The 14,213-nt window shown below is 41.9% G+C and overlaps 1 protein-coding gene across 6 annotated transcripts in view; it reads left to right on the top strand.

The window, feature by feature from the left end:
• Positions 1 to 14,213, top strand: part of SLC16A7 (solute carrier family 16 member 7) — a 148,075-nt gene that overhangs the window by 44,171 nt on the left and 89,691 nt on the right. The window contains exon 1 of one of the 6 annotated variants that reach the window (XM_073327959.1): positions 7,067 to 7,125. The exons of the other annotated variants lie outside the window; for them this stretch is intronic. The gene's annotated coding sequence lies outside the window, so the exon portion shown is untranslated. Of the gene's footprint in view, positions 1 to 7,066; positions 7,126 to 14,213 lie in introns of those variants that run through there. 6 annotated transcript variants of the gene reach the window in all.

Raw genomic sequence — 14,213 nt, 5'->3', positions numbered from 1 at the left:
CCATCCCCCCCTACCACCCTTCTGTCAGAGTCTTTCACTGATATCCATAGCTACCCACAGCAAGGTGGGCCCAGCCTGCTTTTCACTAAAGCATGTAGCTACATATACACTCCGTGCTGCCACCAGTGGTTTGTAGTGTAGATGTAGACTAGAGGACATCCAAATAAAGAGTACAAGCTAACCTCTCAGAGTTCCCTGGGTCTAAGATCCAAGGAGCTTCATTATGTGCACCTCTCTATGAGGAGATAAGAGTCCTACTAGGCCTTTGGTCTCACAGGCCTAGTCTTCAGTTTCTGGTGTTCTAGGCATCTTCTGACTGTCACACTGAGGATCTCTCCCTGCCACATTGCTGCACAGTAGGTCCCTATGCTGTTCTGGACACAGTGCCTGCTCCAAAATCCGTATAGTGCCTTTATTTCCTCTTCCCAGGAACTCTGTATCATACAGTTCCTGCTGCTGGCTAGATGCTAACCTGAGTCCTGCTCATCCTAGAATGATTTATAATAACCCAATGCTTTCCCTTTGGGTCAGTCCAAAAGAGCAGGGGTACCCAGTATTGAGCCAGAAGTTTCATTATTATATTTAAAAATTACACAAAATTGACAAAATTGATTTGCCAAAATCATGATAATTTCAGTGGGAAAACTACAGACTTACAAGTGTTGGGGAAAGTACAGACTTATCAATGTAGAGTAAAAAATGTGGGTGAATATCCTTCCTTTAAGACTTGACCCAGGAAATGTTATAATAGGAACAATACTGACATCCTTAATGCATCCCTTGAAGCTTTTTAACAGAATTTAACAGGAATACCTGAGTGTAGCACTGAATCAGTTAGGATTCTAGTTTCATTGGTAATTTATTTCTCTCTGAGACTTCTAGTTTTGTTAAAATATTCAAGAATGCTGTGAATTCTGTGCATTCTGTGAGATCAACAGTGCCCTGGGTTGCCACAAAACCACAGGTATTTGCAAAGTCAGAGAATGATGCATTCTGAATAAGAGGAGTTCACAGAATAATAATAATTGTAAACAGTTCATGTTACTGCCTGGATACTGAAAGCACTCAGCCCACATTTCTGGGCTTAGTTTTCATATTTCATGTTTGCCTTTACTGGTCAAAGCAGGCAGGGAGGACTAATCATGCACCATTAGAATTCAGGCCAGCATTTGGAGTGAGCACAAGGATCAGTGGGACACAGCAACCAATAGTGGGTCATAATAGAGCAGAGAAGCAACAGTAGGAGGTACCTCTTATGAATGATTACTGCTGGCTGGTCTTGTGCTTCCAAGAGACCAAAATTAAAACTCAGTGGAGAAGAAGCTTGCCAGAAATTGGGAATAGTTGACTGGGGATGGATCACTTGATGATTACCTGTTCTGTTCATCCCCTTTGAAGTACCTGGCATTGGCCACTGTTGGAAGACAGGATACTGAGCTAGATAGGCCAGTGGTCTGACCCAGCACGGCTGTTCTTATGTTCTGAAGAAGATGCATATACAATGTTAGATCATATTGTAACCTGAGGGCAAGGGTCATGCGGGGAGAATCCAATAGCAGGTATTATTTGCTAGTTGCTTCAGAGGAGGAACTAGGAAAGCCAGAACTGAAGAGTTACTATGGAGGTGTGAGGTCCTCTAATGGTCCTCATGCCCTGTCACAATGTCATGTTACATTACCAAAGGAAAAGTGTTGGGGGAGCATGGTGGTTAGAAAGGATAGCTATGCTTTCCTGGTGTGTGTCAGTGATGCTATGACATGTTGTAGGAAGGGAGGAGGACTGAGAAAATGTCTAGAATGAAGACGACAGCTGATTATTACAGCATGGGGAAGGGCACACACCATGAAAGTGAGCAGCAAGAATTCGCACAGCCACAAGTCAGTTTTCTAAAACTTTCTGATGCTGGCTGGGCAGAGAGAAGATTGATGAGGCCAGTATTGGCTCACTCTAAGAGAACGAGGACTAATCTGTTCATGATAGGCTTGGCTACATGGGATTGGACTGCGTAAGTTTAGATATCTTGTCTAAACTGGTGGAGAGGTGGAAATATCTAACCTGAGAAGTGTGAAGCAGCATGGATGCATCCAAATCCCCAGAGAGTCTTAATATAAAAAAGCAAAGTGAAAATATATATGAAAGCAAGTGTCTTTAAAGATCTGTTTGATGAGGACAAACTGATGTCTTTTTGAATCTTAAGAGTAAATATGGTCTCAGGGACAAATAATTGTTATTGTTATGCAGCTGCACACCAGCCTGACCCAAATACATGTAGTGACAAAATAAGGAGGAAAAATGAAGGAAAAAAAAGAAAAGAGTCTTTACAAATTATTTTAATCTACACTGGGACTACAAACACAATTATACACTAATCATAATTGTCTGGTCATTGCACAGCATCAGTACAGAATGGAGTTAAAGGTGTTTGGGTGCCTTACGTGCATTTCCTTATCTTAGTAGGTTTGGATTTCTTTTAAGGTTATCTTCAACTTTGAATTTCCTGGAGTTGTAAAACTTGTTTTAGGGATAATCACATCATCTCTGAAATGTTTTTACCATGAAATAACTGATACATACTCAACCTTAATCTTAACTCCAGTTTAATTTAGATTTTTTTAAATACAGGAATAATAATAAAACATGAATGTAGCTTTCTTGATCAGGAATTTCTGCAATAAGTAAAATAAATAGCCCCAATATTATTATGAAATTCACTTGTAACAATCAATCAGTTGATCAAATGCTGTATATTATGTCTTTTAGCATAACTAAGCTCTCATAGTGTTTAACCTTATATTACTTAATACCTCACCTCCGATCCTTGATGAAGGGTTGCAGTATTGTGTGAAAATGTGAAGGGGTTAATTACACTATATGAAAAAAGCCTTGTCCAATGTGTTTTACCTCTCACTTAAAATGCACTATATTTTGTTTCTTGGTAAGTAGTGTATTTGTACACAATGATCTCATGTTATTCATTTCTAACTTGGCATGGATGATTTAGATCAGCAGCATGTACTAACATCTGGCTTCATAGTCTGGCTGAACTACTTGTGCAATAGCAGCATGCGATGAAAATGCAAGCAGTGTACATAATTTTAGGCTCGAGGGCCTAGTTTCCTTGTGCAAAGCTTGTTAAGCAGACTGAAAAAGCAGTCAGTCTGAGATGTTTATGTAGGAAAATGTAATTAGCTTCATAATAAAAGTTACAGCAATTCAAGAAGTGGATATAAACTGAGGAAAATAGTGCTATTACTGTGTAATCAAACTGGTCAGTTGGAATGCTGGACATTGCTAGCAATCACAGTGGTCTGTATTGCATAGTGGAATGCATGGGTTTGAGAGGAAATTACAGGGGCAAAGCCCTCTTTGCTGTGAGTATCATAGATGTCACAAAGTACAGTCTCAAGGGGAGAGATGAAGTTTCCTGTGTTATCACAACTGTCCCTATGGTCAGATGTTTGGCTGTGTGTGTGTGTTTTCTCAGTGTGCCATCCCAGCTCTGTGCAGATAGCAGATACAGCAGACTTCGATCGGACTGCCCAATAAATCCACAGACTCGGTTTTTAGTGAAGGCACCCGGCCACGTTTACTGCCAACGAAGCACGATCCTAGCTTCCCGGATCAGTGTCTGCAAGTGGCTCAGCCACTGCCCCCTGAGGCTGGCCAAAGACACTCCCTCTCAGACACCACATTATATACCAATACAAACAAGTTACATATTGCCCCACTGACCTAGTTAATTACTGCCCCCTGACATGATTTGTTGCCACCCATTCATTACCTTGTGCATGTTGGTTTGATCAAAAGATGTCTATCCATCACACTGTCATCCAGATCTTATCTTTAGGAGGGGTCAGTCTGCTCTCCTTATCTTTGGGGAGTGTGATTCAGTACAACCGTTCTGGAATATGTTTGCATGAGTGTCCTGTGCCTGGTACTTAGGAACGCGTGTGTGTTTTTGCAACACCAGTCGTATTCTTGCCAAGTTCATGTATTGGACAATGAGCCTGCAAGCAGGCATCTGCTTTGTAACAGGACAGGTCCATTACTTGGCCTGACTTTTGCTAACTCTGCTTTATGTCAGCCGGGCTTGACTTTAGTTCAGGCCTGAGGCCTTACATCAGGCCCCTTGTCACAGGCTCTCTCTTTCTACTACAGTCCCATCAGTCAATTCACAAAATTGGAGCTAAAGAGAAGGGTTAATTTGCACTGCAACCTACAATATGAAGTGACAGTTTGGTACCTTCTCTGTAGGAGGGCTAAGGTCAAAGAAAGAAAGAGAAATCTCTGAAAGGCATTGCAACCCTTCCATCATACAAAAGTAGGTATGCCTCAGTTTCCCACTCTTAATAGACTAATTTAGTTTTGCAGCTACATCAAGAGTTTCCTCTTCTAGGGTAACAAAAATCTGAAACATCTACCCTGTCTTATACTTGTGCAACAGCCCCCCATCAAGAGCCTATCAGTTTTCCTCCTTCTCCAGGTATAACTGCATCTCATCCACTCATTTTCTCTTTCTCTCTCTGGGTCACATTCCTCACTTAAATCTTCCACCCATCCAAAATAACACACCAACATCCCCTGGTGGCCCTCAGAATCAGAAAGGAACTCACAAGCACAAACTACAGCTGTGAGACCAGCCAAAATAAAATCCCTCCCTCTGGGTGTATTTTACCCAGCCACCTGGCTGTCTTTTTAGGCCCTCTTTCCAGGTCATTTTACTAGAGAGAGACAGAGTCTCTGCCACTCTTAGCAGAGATGTCTACATTAGGCCTTACTCCCGCCCTGCTCTCTCATTACTTATCTGGGCACGGAGTTTAATTATATTCCTCCCTCCTTTTTTCCAGAATTCCTGGCTATTGCCTACAGTTTTCATGGTCCCTTTGGGAACCACAACCTCCAGAATGCCTTTGTTCTGGGCTGAACTGGGAATAGAGCTTTACTGGGTTAGTAGCCTGTTTTAAGCAGTCAGCATGCCCTATTGCAGGCATTAAACACAAGGGGCCTGATTCTGCTCTCACACCAATTTTACAGTGGTGTAACTCCATGAACTACAATGGGGTTAGAAGTGTGAGAGTGGAGTCATGTAGAATGTGATACTACGAAAGTAACCGTGCACCTCTTGAGAGGGTTTTATGATACATACATTTGCAACTGCCAAAGGTCGTTGTTGCAAATGACCTCGGATTGAACTATTTAGTCATATGAGACATTGCAAACCATCTACATCATAGGCTGTAATTTCCACTGTCTCTCGCAGACAAAAGGATGCCAACATCTCTGATCAGATGAAGTTGAGGCCACTCATTGTGTCATAGGAATGCTTAGCACCTTGAAGAATCTAAAGCTCTAACCATCCATTTTCATTTTTTGTAACCAAAATATTTTATTAGCTTATTTTCATATTACTTTCTAAGGTTCTTATTGTTTTTCAACTCCTTCTGCTCTCCCACAATTTCTTTGCTGAATTCAGCATGTTAAACTTCTATGCCTTCCAACATTCCTTTATTGTTTTCTTCATTTCTCCCTCTCCCGCAAGCACATGGTCTTTCACGTTCATAACTAAAATCACTGTACTTATTTAAACACATATATGGCTCCAGACCTAAGTTCCCTGTAAGCTGCGTGGCTGCGCAGCAGCCCATTTAGCTCCACACATGCGCTCAGGGAACTTGCCCAGCTGGGACCTGCCACGGCTGGGGGAGGGGCACCCCTTCTCCAGCCCAGCCCCCAACCTGCCGCGGCCAGGGGAGGAGTGGCCTGAACCCAGCCCCGCCCTGGACCTACTGCAGCTGTGGCGCCCCTCCTCTGGCCCCAACTCAGCCCCAGACCTGCTGCGGCCGGGGGTGGGGTGCCTATCCCGCAGCCCCAGCCTTGAAACTGCTGCGGCGGGGAGAGGAGACTCTCCCCCACAGCCCAGGTGCTGCTGCGGGTAGAGAGAGCTGGGGAGTCCTCTCTCCCTGCCACAGCCCCGGAGCACCCTCCTGCACCCCAAACCCCCGGCCCCACCCCGGAGCCCACATCCCCAGCCGAAGCCCTCACCCCCTGCACCACACTTTGCCCCAGCCCTGAGCCCCTCATCCCCAGCATCACCCCAGAGCCCTCACTCCCCCACACCCCAAACCTCTGCCCCAGCCCTGAACCCCTCATCCCTGGACCCTCCCCAGAGCCTGCACCCCAGCCAGAGTCCTCACATCCCTGCACCCCAACCCTCTGCTCCAGCCCTGAGCCCCCTCCCACACTCCGAACCCCTCCCCCCCGACAAATGTTGTTATGTGAACCAATATGAAAATGATGTGTCACACATCACTTCCATATTGGTGCACATAACAAAATTCATTCCACACATGTGTGGAACAAATTAGAGGGAACACTGCTCCAGACATGAAAATACAGTATTTTTGCTTCTTGGAAATTTCAGGAGACATCCAATTTTGCCTCCCTCTCACCAATCCTATCATCTTTGTGCATGGAAGGTAAGATTCCAATCACTCTTATATCACTGTAAAGGAGGAGGAACTCCACTGAAGATAATGGTATTACAATAATATGAGATAAGAATAAGATCTAAATTCCATTCTAGTCCAAACCTTGTTTTTCAAAACCTGCATTAAAGTGCTAGCCTCCTTTTCTGACAACTTCCAACTGACTGAAAATTTACATTTATTTCATTTTCTTTACAGTAGGAGTTTTAATGTTCCCTGGTAGTTTCAGAAACTGTAATAGAAATCCTTTTACAAAACACCAATAGGCCCGAGAGTTAAAGTTCTGTGAAACAATTATAAATCAAGTCTTTCCTTATAACTTCTGTCATCTGTGACTTTCACACAGTATCTCTGAATGCCCTATTCAGTTGCTATAACAACATCTGTTGTTGGAAACTTAAAGTTGTATTTGTCACATGCATACCACCTGAATGGAAGTAGGAAAATTATACGTTAGCTTTGACATAGTATCACATGACATGCTTAATTTATCTGGATGTAACTGGCTGAGAGTGGTTCAGCCTGTTACTCAGCTGGCATAAATTTACTTCCTTGTTGGCTTTGTGGACCATTAGTCATTAATTTTAAGTAGTAGCAAAGTGCTTTGCAGTTTGATTACAGGAGGAACTAATTGTGTAAGGTATGGGATTATTTACAATGGAAAATAAATTAAAATGAAAGTGTAGATGTTTTTAAAATTCTTTTTGGCTTCATTTCTAATGTTTGTCACTGTAATTTAGTAATATCTTTGTTGTTGGGACATCTTTCAAAACATGTTATGCAATATGTATGAAATATTACAGGAGTTTTCAGAATTCCTTCAGAGCTGGAAATTTGAGCTTAAAGGAAAACTCTTCAAATTGTAAAATATAATTCATGATGCTGGCTATCAAATAGTTTGGGTGCATATTTATGTAGTTTGTAACACTGATTGAGCTCATATGTTTCTCTATAAAATATGAAACCATTCTTGAAATCACTGTTCATGTTATTAACAAAGAGTCTGCTCCTGCTCCAGTTTAAATCAATGGAATTTTTCCTTTGGCTTCAATGAGAACTGGACTGGATCATAAACTTGGAAGATGTATATGTAGTAAATATTTAAGGTTTTGTTTTCTTCATTTCTCTAGGCTGAGCCAACTGATTACTGTCAGTGATCAGACATTGTTCTGTAGCACTTTCCTTAAATACCCTTGTAAAAGCACATTTTTCTTCAGGTATTTAGATATTAATTTATTCACAGGTTAGAAAGGATCATTAAGGGAAGAAAATTGTTTTGCATTTTTAGTGGTACCTAAAAAATTTAAATTTTAATTAAGAAACAAATGGTAGTATATTCCAAGAATAAAACTTTACAGTACCACAAGGTTTTGAAATATCTGTGAAAGAATGCTTCCATTGCTGCTTTGTTAATTCTGCATTAATTTATAACTACTGAATGAAAACCTCCAGCCTCATCAATTAAGAAAACTACAAATAGTTTGAATTGGTTTATCTTCAAAATGTTACTCAGTAGCATAAGATGTTATTTACTACTTACATCATGGCAAAACCCAAGGGCCACAGTTAGAATCAGGAGTCCAAGGTGCTGGGAGCTGTACAGACATAAAATAAGAGTGTCTCTGTTCTGGTCTGTGCTTCTAATATAAATAGATGGAGACTTAAACTCCAAGTGCTACATTTTCAAAAGGTTTCTAATCCAGTCTCCATTTCTGTGTGTGCAACTTTGTATGTTCAGTTTTTGTTCACTGTCTTGCACACACAAGGCCTGATGCTTCATTTTCCTCCACCTTATGATTTACACCTGTGGGAGAAATTACTATTGAGCTGATGTGGTGTTTAGATGTTGCTTGTAATTATTAGAATTGGGAGCACTGGCTGTTGGGAGTCTGAAAGGATAGGAAACAGGAAGGAGGGGGAGGAGTTGAGAGGCTGGGAAAAAACTACAGAGGGTGCAGCAGCAGCTTGGTAAAGAGGTTTCCACTTTGAAAATAAAGTCCTGTTGAAGCTTGTTAGTACCTTGCCTGGTTGATTCAACATTTTGGCGACGAGGATGGATCTTCTGCCTCTGAACCCACCTGCACCCTTTCTGCAAAGCCCTGGTGAGCCTCCAATTATTTTTACTACCTGGATCCATATGTTTGAGACTTATCTGCTTGCAATCACTGCTACAGAGATTTCTGAAGTAAGAAAGCGTGCTCTGCTAATCCACTGCCTTGGAGCAGAAGGGCAGCGTATATTTTACACTTTTCCCCTTGCAGATGATTAATGCAGTGAGTGCAGTCTCATATTTAAGAAATTTTTTGTGCCAAAAGTGAATGTAGTAGCTAATCGCTACAGATTTCACCAGCGTGAGCAGAAACCAGGGGAAACTATAATGCAGTATATTGCTTCCCTGAGGAGTCTGATTGTAATTTGTGACCAGCTCATTGAGAAAACAACCATGCTTCGTGTAAGAGAATGGTTACTTCTAGAACCACAACATACACTAGAAGAAGCAGTAACCATTGCTACTCAGATTGAGTCAGCTACAGGTGAAGCTAAAATAATGAGCATGGATACAGGAGGCACAGTCCAAGCTGTGACTCCTTTGCAGAAAAGTTCACTTCCACTGCAGACACACAATTGCAAGAGGAAAACGAATGAAAAACCACCGAATCAGCAAATTCAAAATACAGTAAAAGCATGTTTTCACTGTGGATCCCCACAATACCTTGCAAGCAACACAGGATTTCCGGCAAAAGTAGCTCAGTGCAATCATTGCAAAAAGATTGGACATTTTGCTAAAGTATGTCACAGTAGCCAGTTCAATCATCAGGTGCATGCAGTTACAATACCAGATGTTACTGTGCTGAGCGTGGGCAAAATCACAACTGCACATATTCCAGAACAGATAAAGTGCACTGTAAACGTTTCAGCCATACCCTCAGGCAAACCACACTCTATTCAGCTAATGTTGGACACTGACTCAGCACTATCTATACTACCTGATTCCATCTATCTGCATTACTTTAAAGATGTGCCTCTTACTGAACCCAAACTTCACTTGGTGTGCTATTTGAAAAACCATATTCCAGGACATGGCTGCCTGCCAGTAATAGTTACTTTTGGTGATTGCTGCATAAATGCAGAGTTCTACATTGTCCACAAAAGCACTCCTATCATTTGCAGAGATTTATTGGCTGCTTTAAATCTCAGGGTAGTTAATGGACGGATTGATCTTTCTCAGCAAAGCACTTCTTTGGTACACACACCAGTTTCAGCTGGGACCCAACACCAGCTTGAGGAGTAACTTGGCTGTGCTTATGGGTTTCTGCATAAAGTTAAAATGCGGAATAATGTGATGCCTGTACGACAGAAGTTACGGCACTTACCATTTTCAGTCAGGGAAGCTGTTTGAGAGGAACTTAGAAAACTTGTTCAAAAGGACATTATTGAGGAGATCGACTCCTCGGAATGGGTTTCACCTATAGTAGTGATGCAGAAGAAGGGTGGAGGCATTCGCCTTTGTGTGGACTTAAGGGATCCAAATAAAGCTATTGTGATTGACAGCCATCCTCTTCCTCAAATAGAAGAAGTATTTGCAGAACTCCGGGGAGCAAAGTTGTTTTCTATTCGTGATTTGCAGAGGGCATACCACCAGGTTATGTTGCATGAAGATAGCAGAGACCTCACAGCATTTATTATACATGAGAGACTATTTAGTTTTATACATGTTCCATACGGTCTCTCATTTCAAAAAAATGTCATTGATTCTGAAGAATCAACATGGAGTTCGGTGCTATCTGGATGATATTATTATGTTTGGAAATACTTCTGAGGAGCATGATAATAACCTGCAGTCTGTACTAAACTGCATCAGCACAGCAGGCCTCCAGCTCAATAGGTCCTAATGCAAATTTAGACAAACTGAACTCTCGTCTCTGGGGCATACAATTTCACAGGCTGGACTAAAACCTGATCCAGATCATATCCTGGCAATTTCAAATGCTCCTCCTCCAACAGATTTGCAAACCTTACATTCCTTCTTCAGCCTTACCTCCTGGTATGCAAAATTCATTCCCAATTATGCTTCTGTCATTGAACCATTACAAGAATTACTACGGAGAAGTTCAACCTTAGTGTGGACAATGGATGCACAAGCTAGTTTTGAAACGGTGAAAGACTTGATTGTACATAGTCCAGTTCTTGCACTGTTCAGTCCTGCATTGCCCACAATTGTAACTACTGATGCTTCTGATTATGGACTTGGAGCTGTCCTCACACAACTGCATGAGAACAACACAGAGAGGACTGTTGCATTTGCTTCAAGGACACTAAGTACTGCTGAGAGAAAATATTCTACAGTCGAAAAAGAAGCACTTGCTTGTGTCTGGGCTACTGAAAAATGGAGAACTTACCAGTGGGGCCTCATGTTCAAGTTGCGCACAGACCACAGCCCTTTGACGACGTTGCACACAACTAAAGGACTGGGAAGAGCAGGATACCATATTGCTCAATGGTCTGCAAGATTACTCTCTTTCAATTATGAACTGGAATATAAGCCTGGAAACCAAAATGTGATCACTGATTGCCTTTCTTGCCTGCCTTTGCCTTCACCAGATGGTCCACTGGAGGATGAGGATGTACTGGTTGCGCTTATTACACGCACTCTCACTGCAGTTACAAGAGAACAATTTCAAGCTGCTTGTTCAGCGTGTCCAATTCAACAAACTGCAGGAATTTCTGACAAAGAGATGGCCCAATCACCCTAAAAACCTTGACCTAGTTTTGCTGCCTTATTTTAGAGTTTGGGATGAACTTTCTTTGTTTGATGGCTGTGTGCTATGCGGTACACACCGGCTTCTTGTACCAGAAAAATTACAGTCAAAACTCATACACCTGGCACACGATACTCATCAAGGAATTGTCCGAACTAAACAATGACTATGGGATCTGTATTGGTGGCCAGGGATGGACTCTCAAACTGAAGCACTCATAAAATCCTGTGTCACTTGCCAAATGCATGATAAGACAGCAGTGACATGTACCCCTCCATTACAGCCTGTTCCTCTTCCTGAATCTGCATGGGGAAAAAGTGGTGATTGACATTGTAGGACCCTTTGATACTGCTCCAAGTGACTGCCATTATGCCATCACTTTAATAGACTATTTCAGTAAATGGCCTGAGGTAGCGTTTACATCACAAATCTCTTCTGCTACAGTAATTAATTTCCTCTCTTCAGTTTTTAGCAGGCCAGGTAACGCCAAAGAACTGGTTTCAGATAATGGTAGTCAACTTACTTCCCTGGAGTTTGAAACTTTTCTAGCACAGAGGAACATTTTACACAGAAGGTCATCCCTATATTACCCTCAAGTCAATGGGGAAATCGAACGGTTTAACAGAAATTTGAAAGAGTTGCAAACGGCTAAACTGGAAGGGCGATTGTGGATACCCTTCATTACTGATTTCTTGCAAGCATACCGGGCTACACAACATGCCACAACGTAAAGATCACCCACAGAGTTACTGCATGGGAAACAGATGAATACTAAACTGAACATTGCTGGATTGTTAAAGGCACGACCTGATGCCCCAGCTGAGGATGATGTGAGAAAACCAGTTGAACAGAACAAGCAAAGTCTAAAGCTTTCACAGACAAGCGGTGGGGTGCTAAGGAACCAAAGTTTGAGTGTGGTTCCTTTGTTAGAATACGAAAACCTGGAATTTTACGCAAAGGGGACCATAAATTCACAGCTCCTCTTAAAATCATAGAGAAGAAGGGACCTTACCCCTATCGACTTGCTGATGGGCAGGTATGGAACGCTTCTTATCTTGCAACTGCCTATGCACCAAGAGGAGATTATGCCAACACCCAGTCTGCATTGGATGACTACACAGTAGTACCAACACAACAAGACATTGCACTGGAACCGGGGCTTGAGAGACAAGCTGTCAGACCCAGACAACCACCTGTCTGGACTAGAGACTGTTATGTAGTATCTACAGTGTTTTTAGTGTAATATTTCTGCCAACAGTATAGTGTCTTGTTTCATATTTGTTCCCGTGGTTAGAATAATGTTTATTTTAAGTGGGAGAGTTTCTTAAAAGAGGAGGGAATGTGGTGTTTACATGTTGCTTGTAATTATTAGAATTGGGAGCACTGGCTGTTGGGAGTCTGAAAGGACAGGAAACAGGAAGGAGCAGGGAAGCGTTGCGAGGCTGGGAGAAAGCTACATATGGTGCAGCAGCAGCTTGGTAAAGAGGTTTCCACTTTGAAAATAAAGTCCTGTTGAAGCTTGTGAGTACCTTGCCTGGTTGATACAACACCTGACCCCTTCCCATTCTGTGGCACAATCTATGCAACATATGCATGAGCTGTAACGCAAGAGGCCTACGGCATGTATCCTGTAAGACTTGGCTTAAGCTAAAAGCATTTACGTATGCTGGGCTGTGGCACTTGACCCAGATAATGGACTAGGCCAATCTCTAACTAGAAAAGAACCAAAGGGCCTCTGGAAGAGTTGCTAGCCATCCATTATATGTGCTCTCCACCCTGCAAAAGTCCGTAGTCAAAATGCTGCCACAGCAAACCGCAGATCTTGATAATAACAAGGTGTGTCAGCACAGTGCTAATTTTGAAACTGTCTTTCTGTTATCTGCTTATAAGGCTTTATTAATAGTGCTTAAGTGGTGAAAAATAACTAATAAGGAAATGTATCATTTGGCTTGGATTTGGACCTATATAAGACTGGTATTATAGGAGCAGGGTAGAGAGAGACCAGGGTGGCACCTGCGCATGACCATCTTGGTCTCCCTCTCCCTGCATGCTTGTATCTAATAAAAGGCCTCAGGCTCTTTGAACCAAACAGATGGTGTGTCTCATTTTCCACAACACACCTGTGCAAAATACATGCAGAGCAGGTCAGAGTCAGAGCATAGATGCTCAACAAGTTGATTTCACAAAAACAGAATTCTGAAATATCAGTAATCAGTTTTGAAAATCATGGCCTGTGAGTCCTGGTTCAGTGCTTAAACAACAACATCATTCTTCCTTTCTAGACCAATCCTCCTCTTTATTTTTTATGATATTACTCAAAAATTTAGTGTGCCCAAATAAAGGCCAAGTTTTGAAAATTCATCCATGGTGGGTTTTTTTTAAGACTCCATTTCCTCTATCCATTACCTAAGTAGTTGTTAATTCACCTTCCCCCATCCACTACATCTTCTTCCATTATTCTGATGTTATCATTATCATTTTATATCACTTTGGGCCTATGAACCATACTAAAAATGGGGTGGGGGAAAACCTCTCACATTTAGCTGTTTGTAACTACAACTAAGAAGGTCTATGAATAGTTTTGTATAGTTTGTCAGCAATCAAGAACCCTTGATTTTTCTACCTTTGGAACATGGACTACTTTAAATTAGAGAGGGGAAACAAAGTTTGGGGGAGATTATGCAGCTCCTTGAGTGCTACATATAAATAGCTTTTTTGCCCCTGCTAAGTAATTTGTTCCAGAAGGTGAGCTGTTGCTATAAGATAAATGCCCTTTTGGCTGCTCAGTTTTCTGCATTGTTTCTGATCCCTACAGTATCTACAATGATCTTACTTTCTAGCTCTATTTACAGTAAGGGGAAACTTGGGTGGGACCAAGCCCATGAGACTGCGTATTTTGCAGGAAACAGTGAATCTCACATAGCAATGAGGGGACTGTAGCAATGAGCTCTTGGTGTGTGCTGAATAC

Source organism: Lepidochelys kempii, chromosome 1, assembly GCF_965140265.1.
Source record: "Lepidochelys kempii isolate rLepKem1 chromosome 1, rLepKem1.hap2, whole genome shotgun sequence".
Taxonomy (NCBI): Eukaryota; Metazoa; Chordata; order Testudines; family Cheloniidae; genus Lepidochelys; species Lepidochelys kempii.
This window is presented reverse-complemented; position numbering and strand designations above follow the sequence as displayed.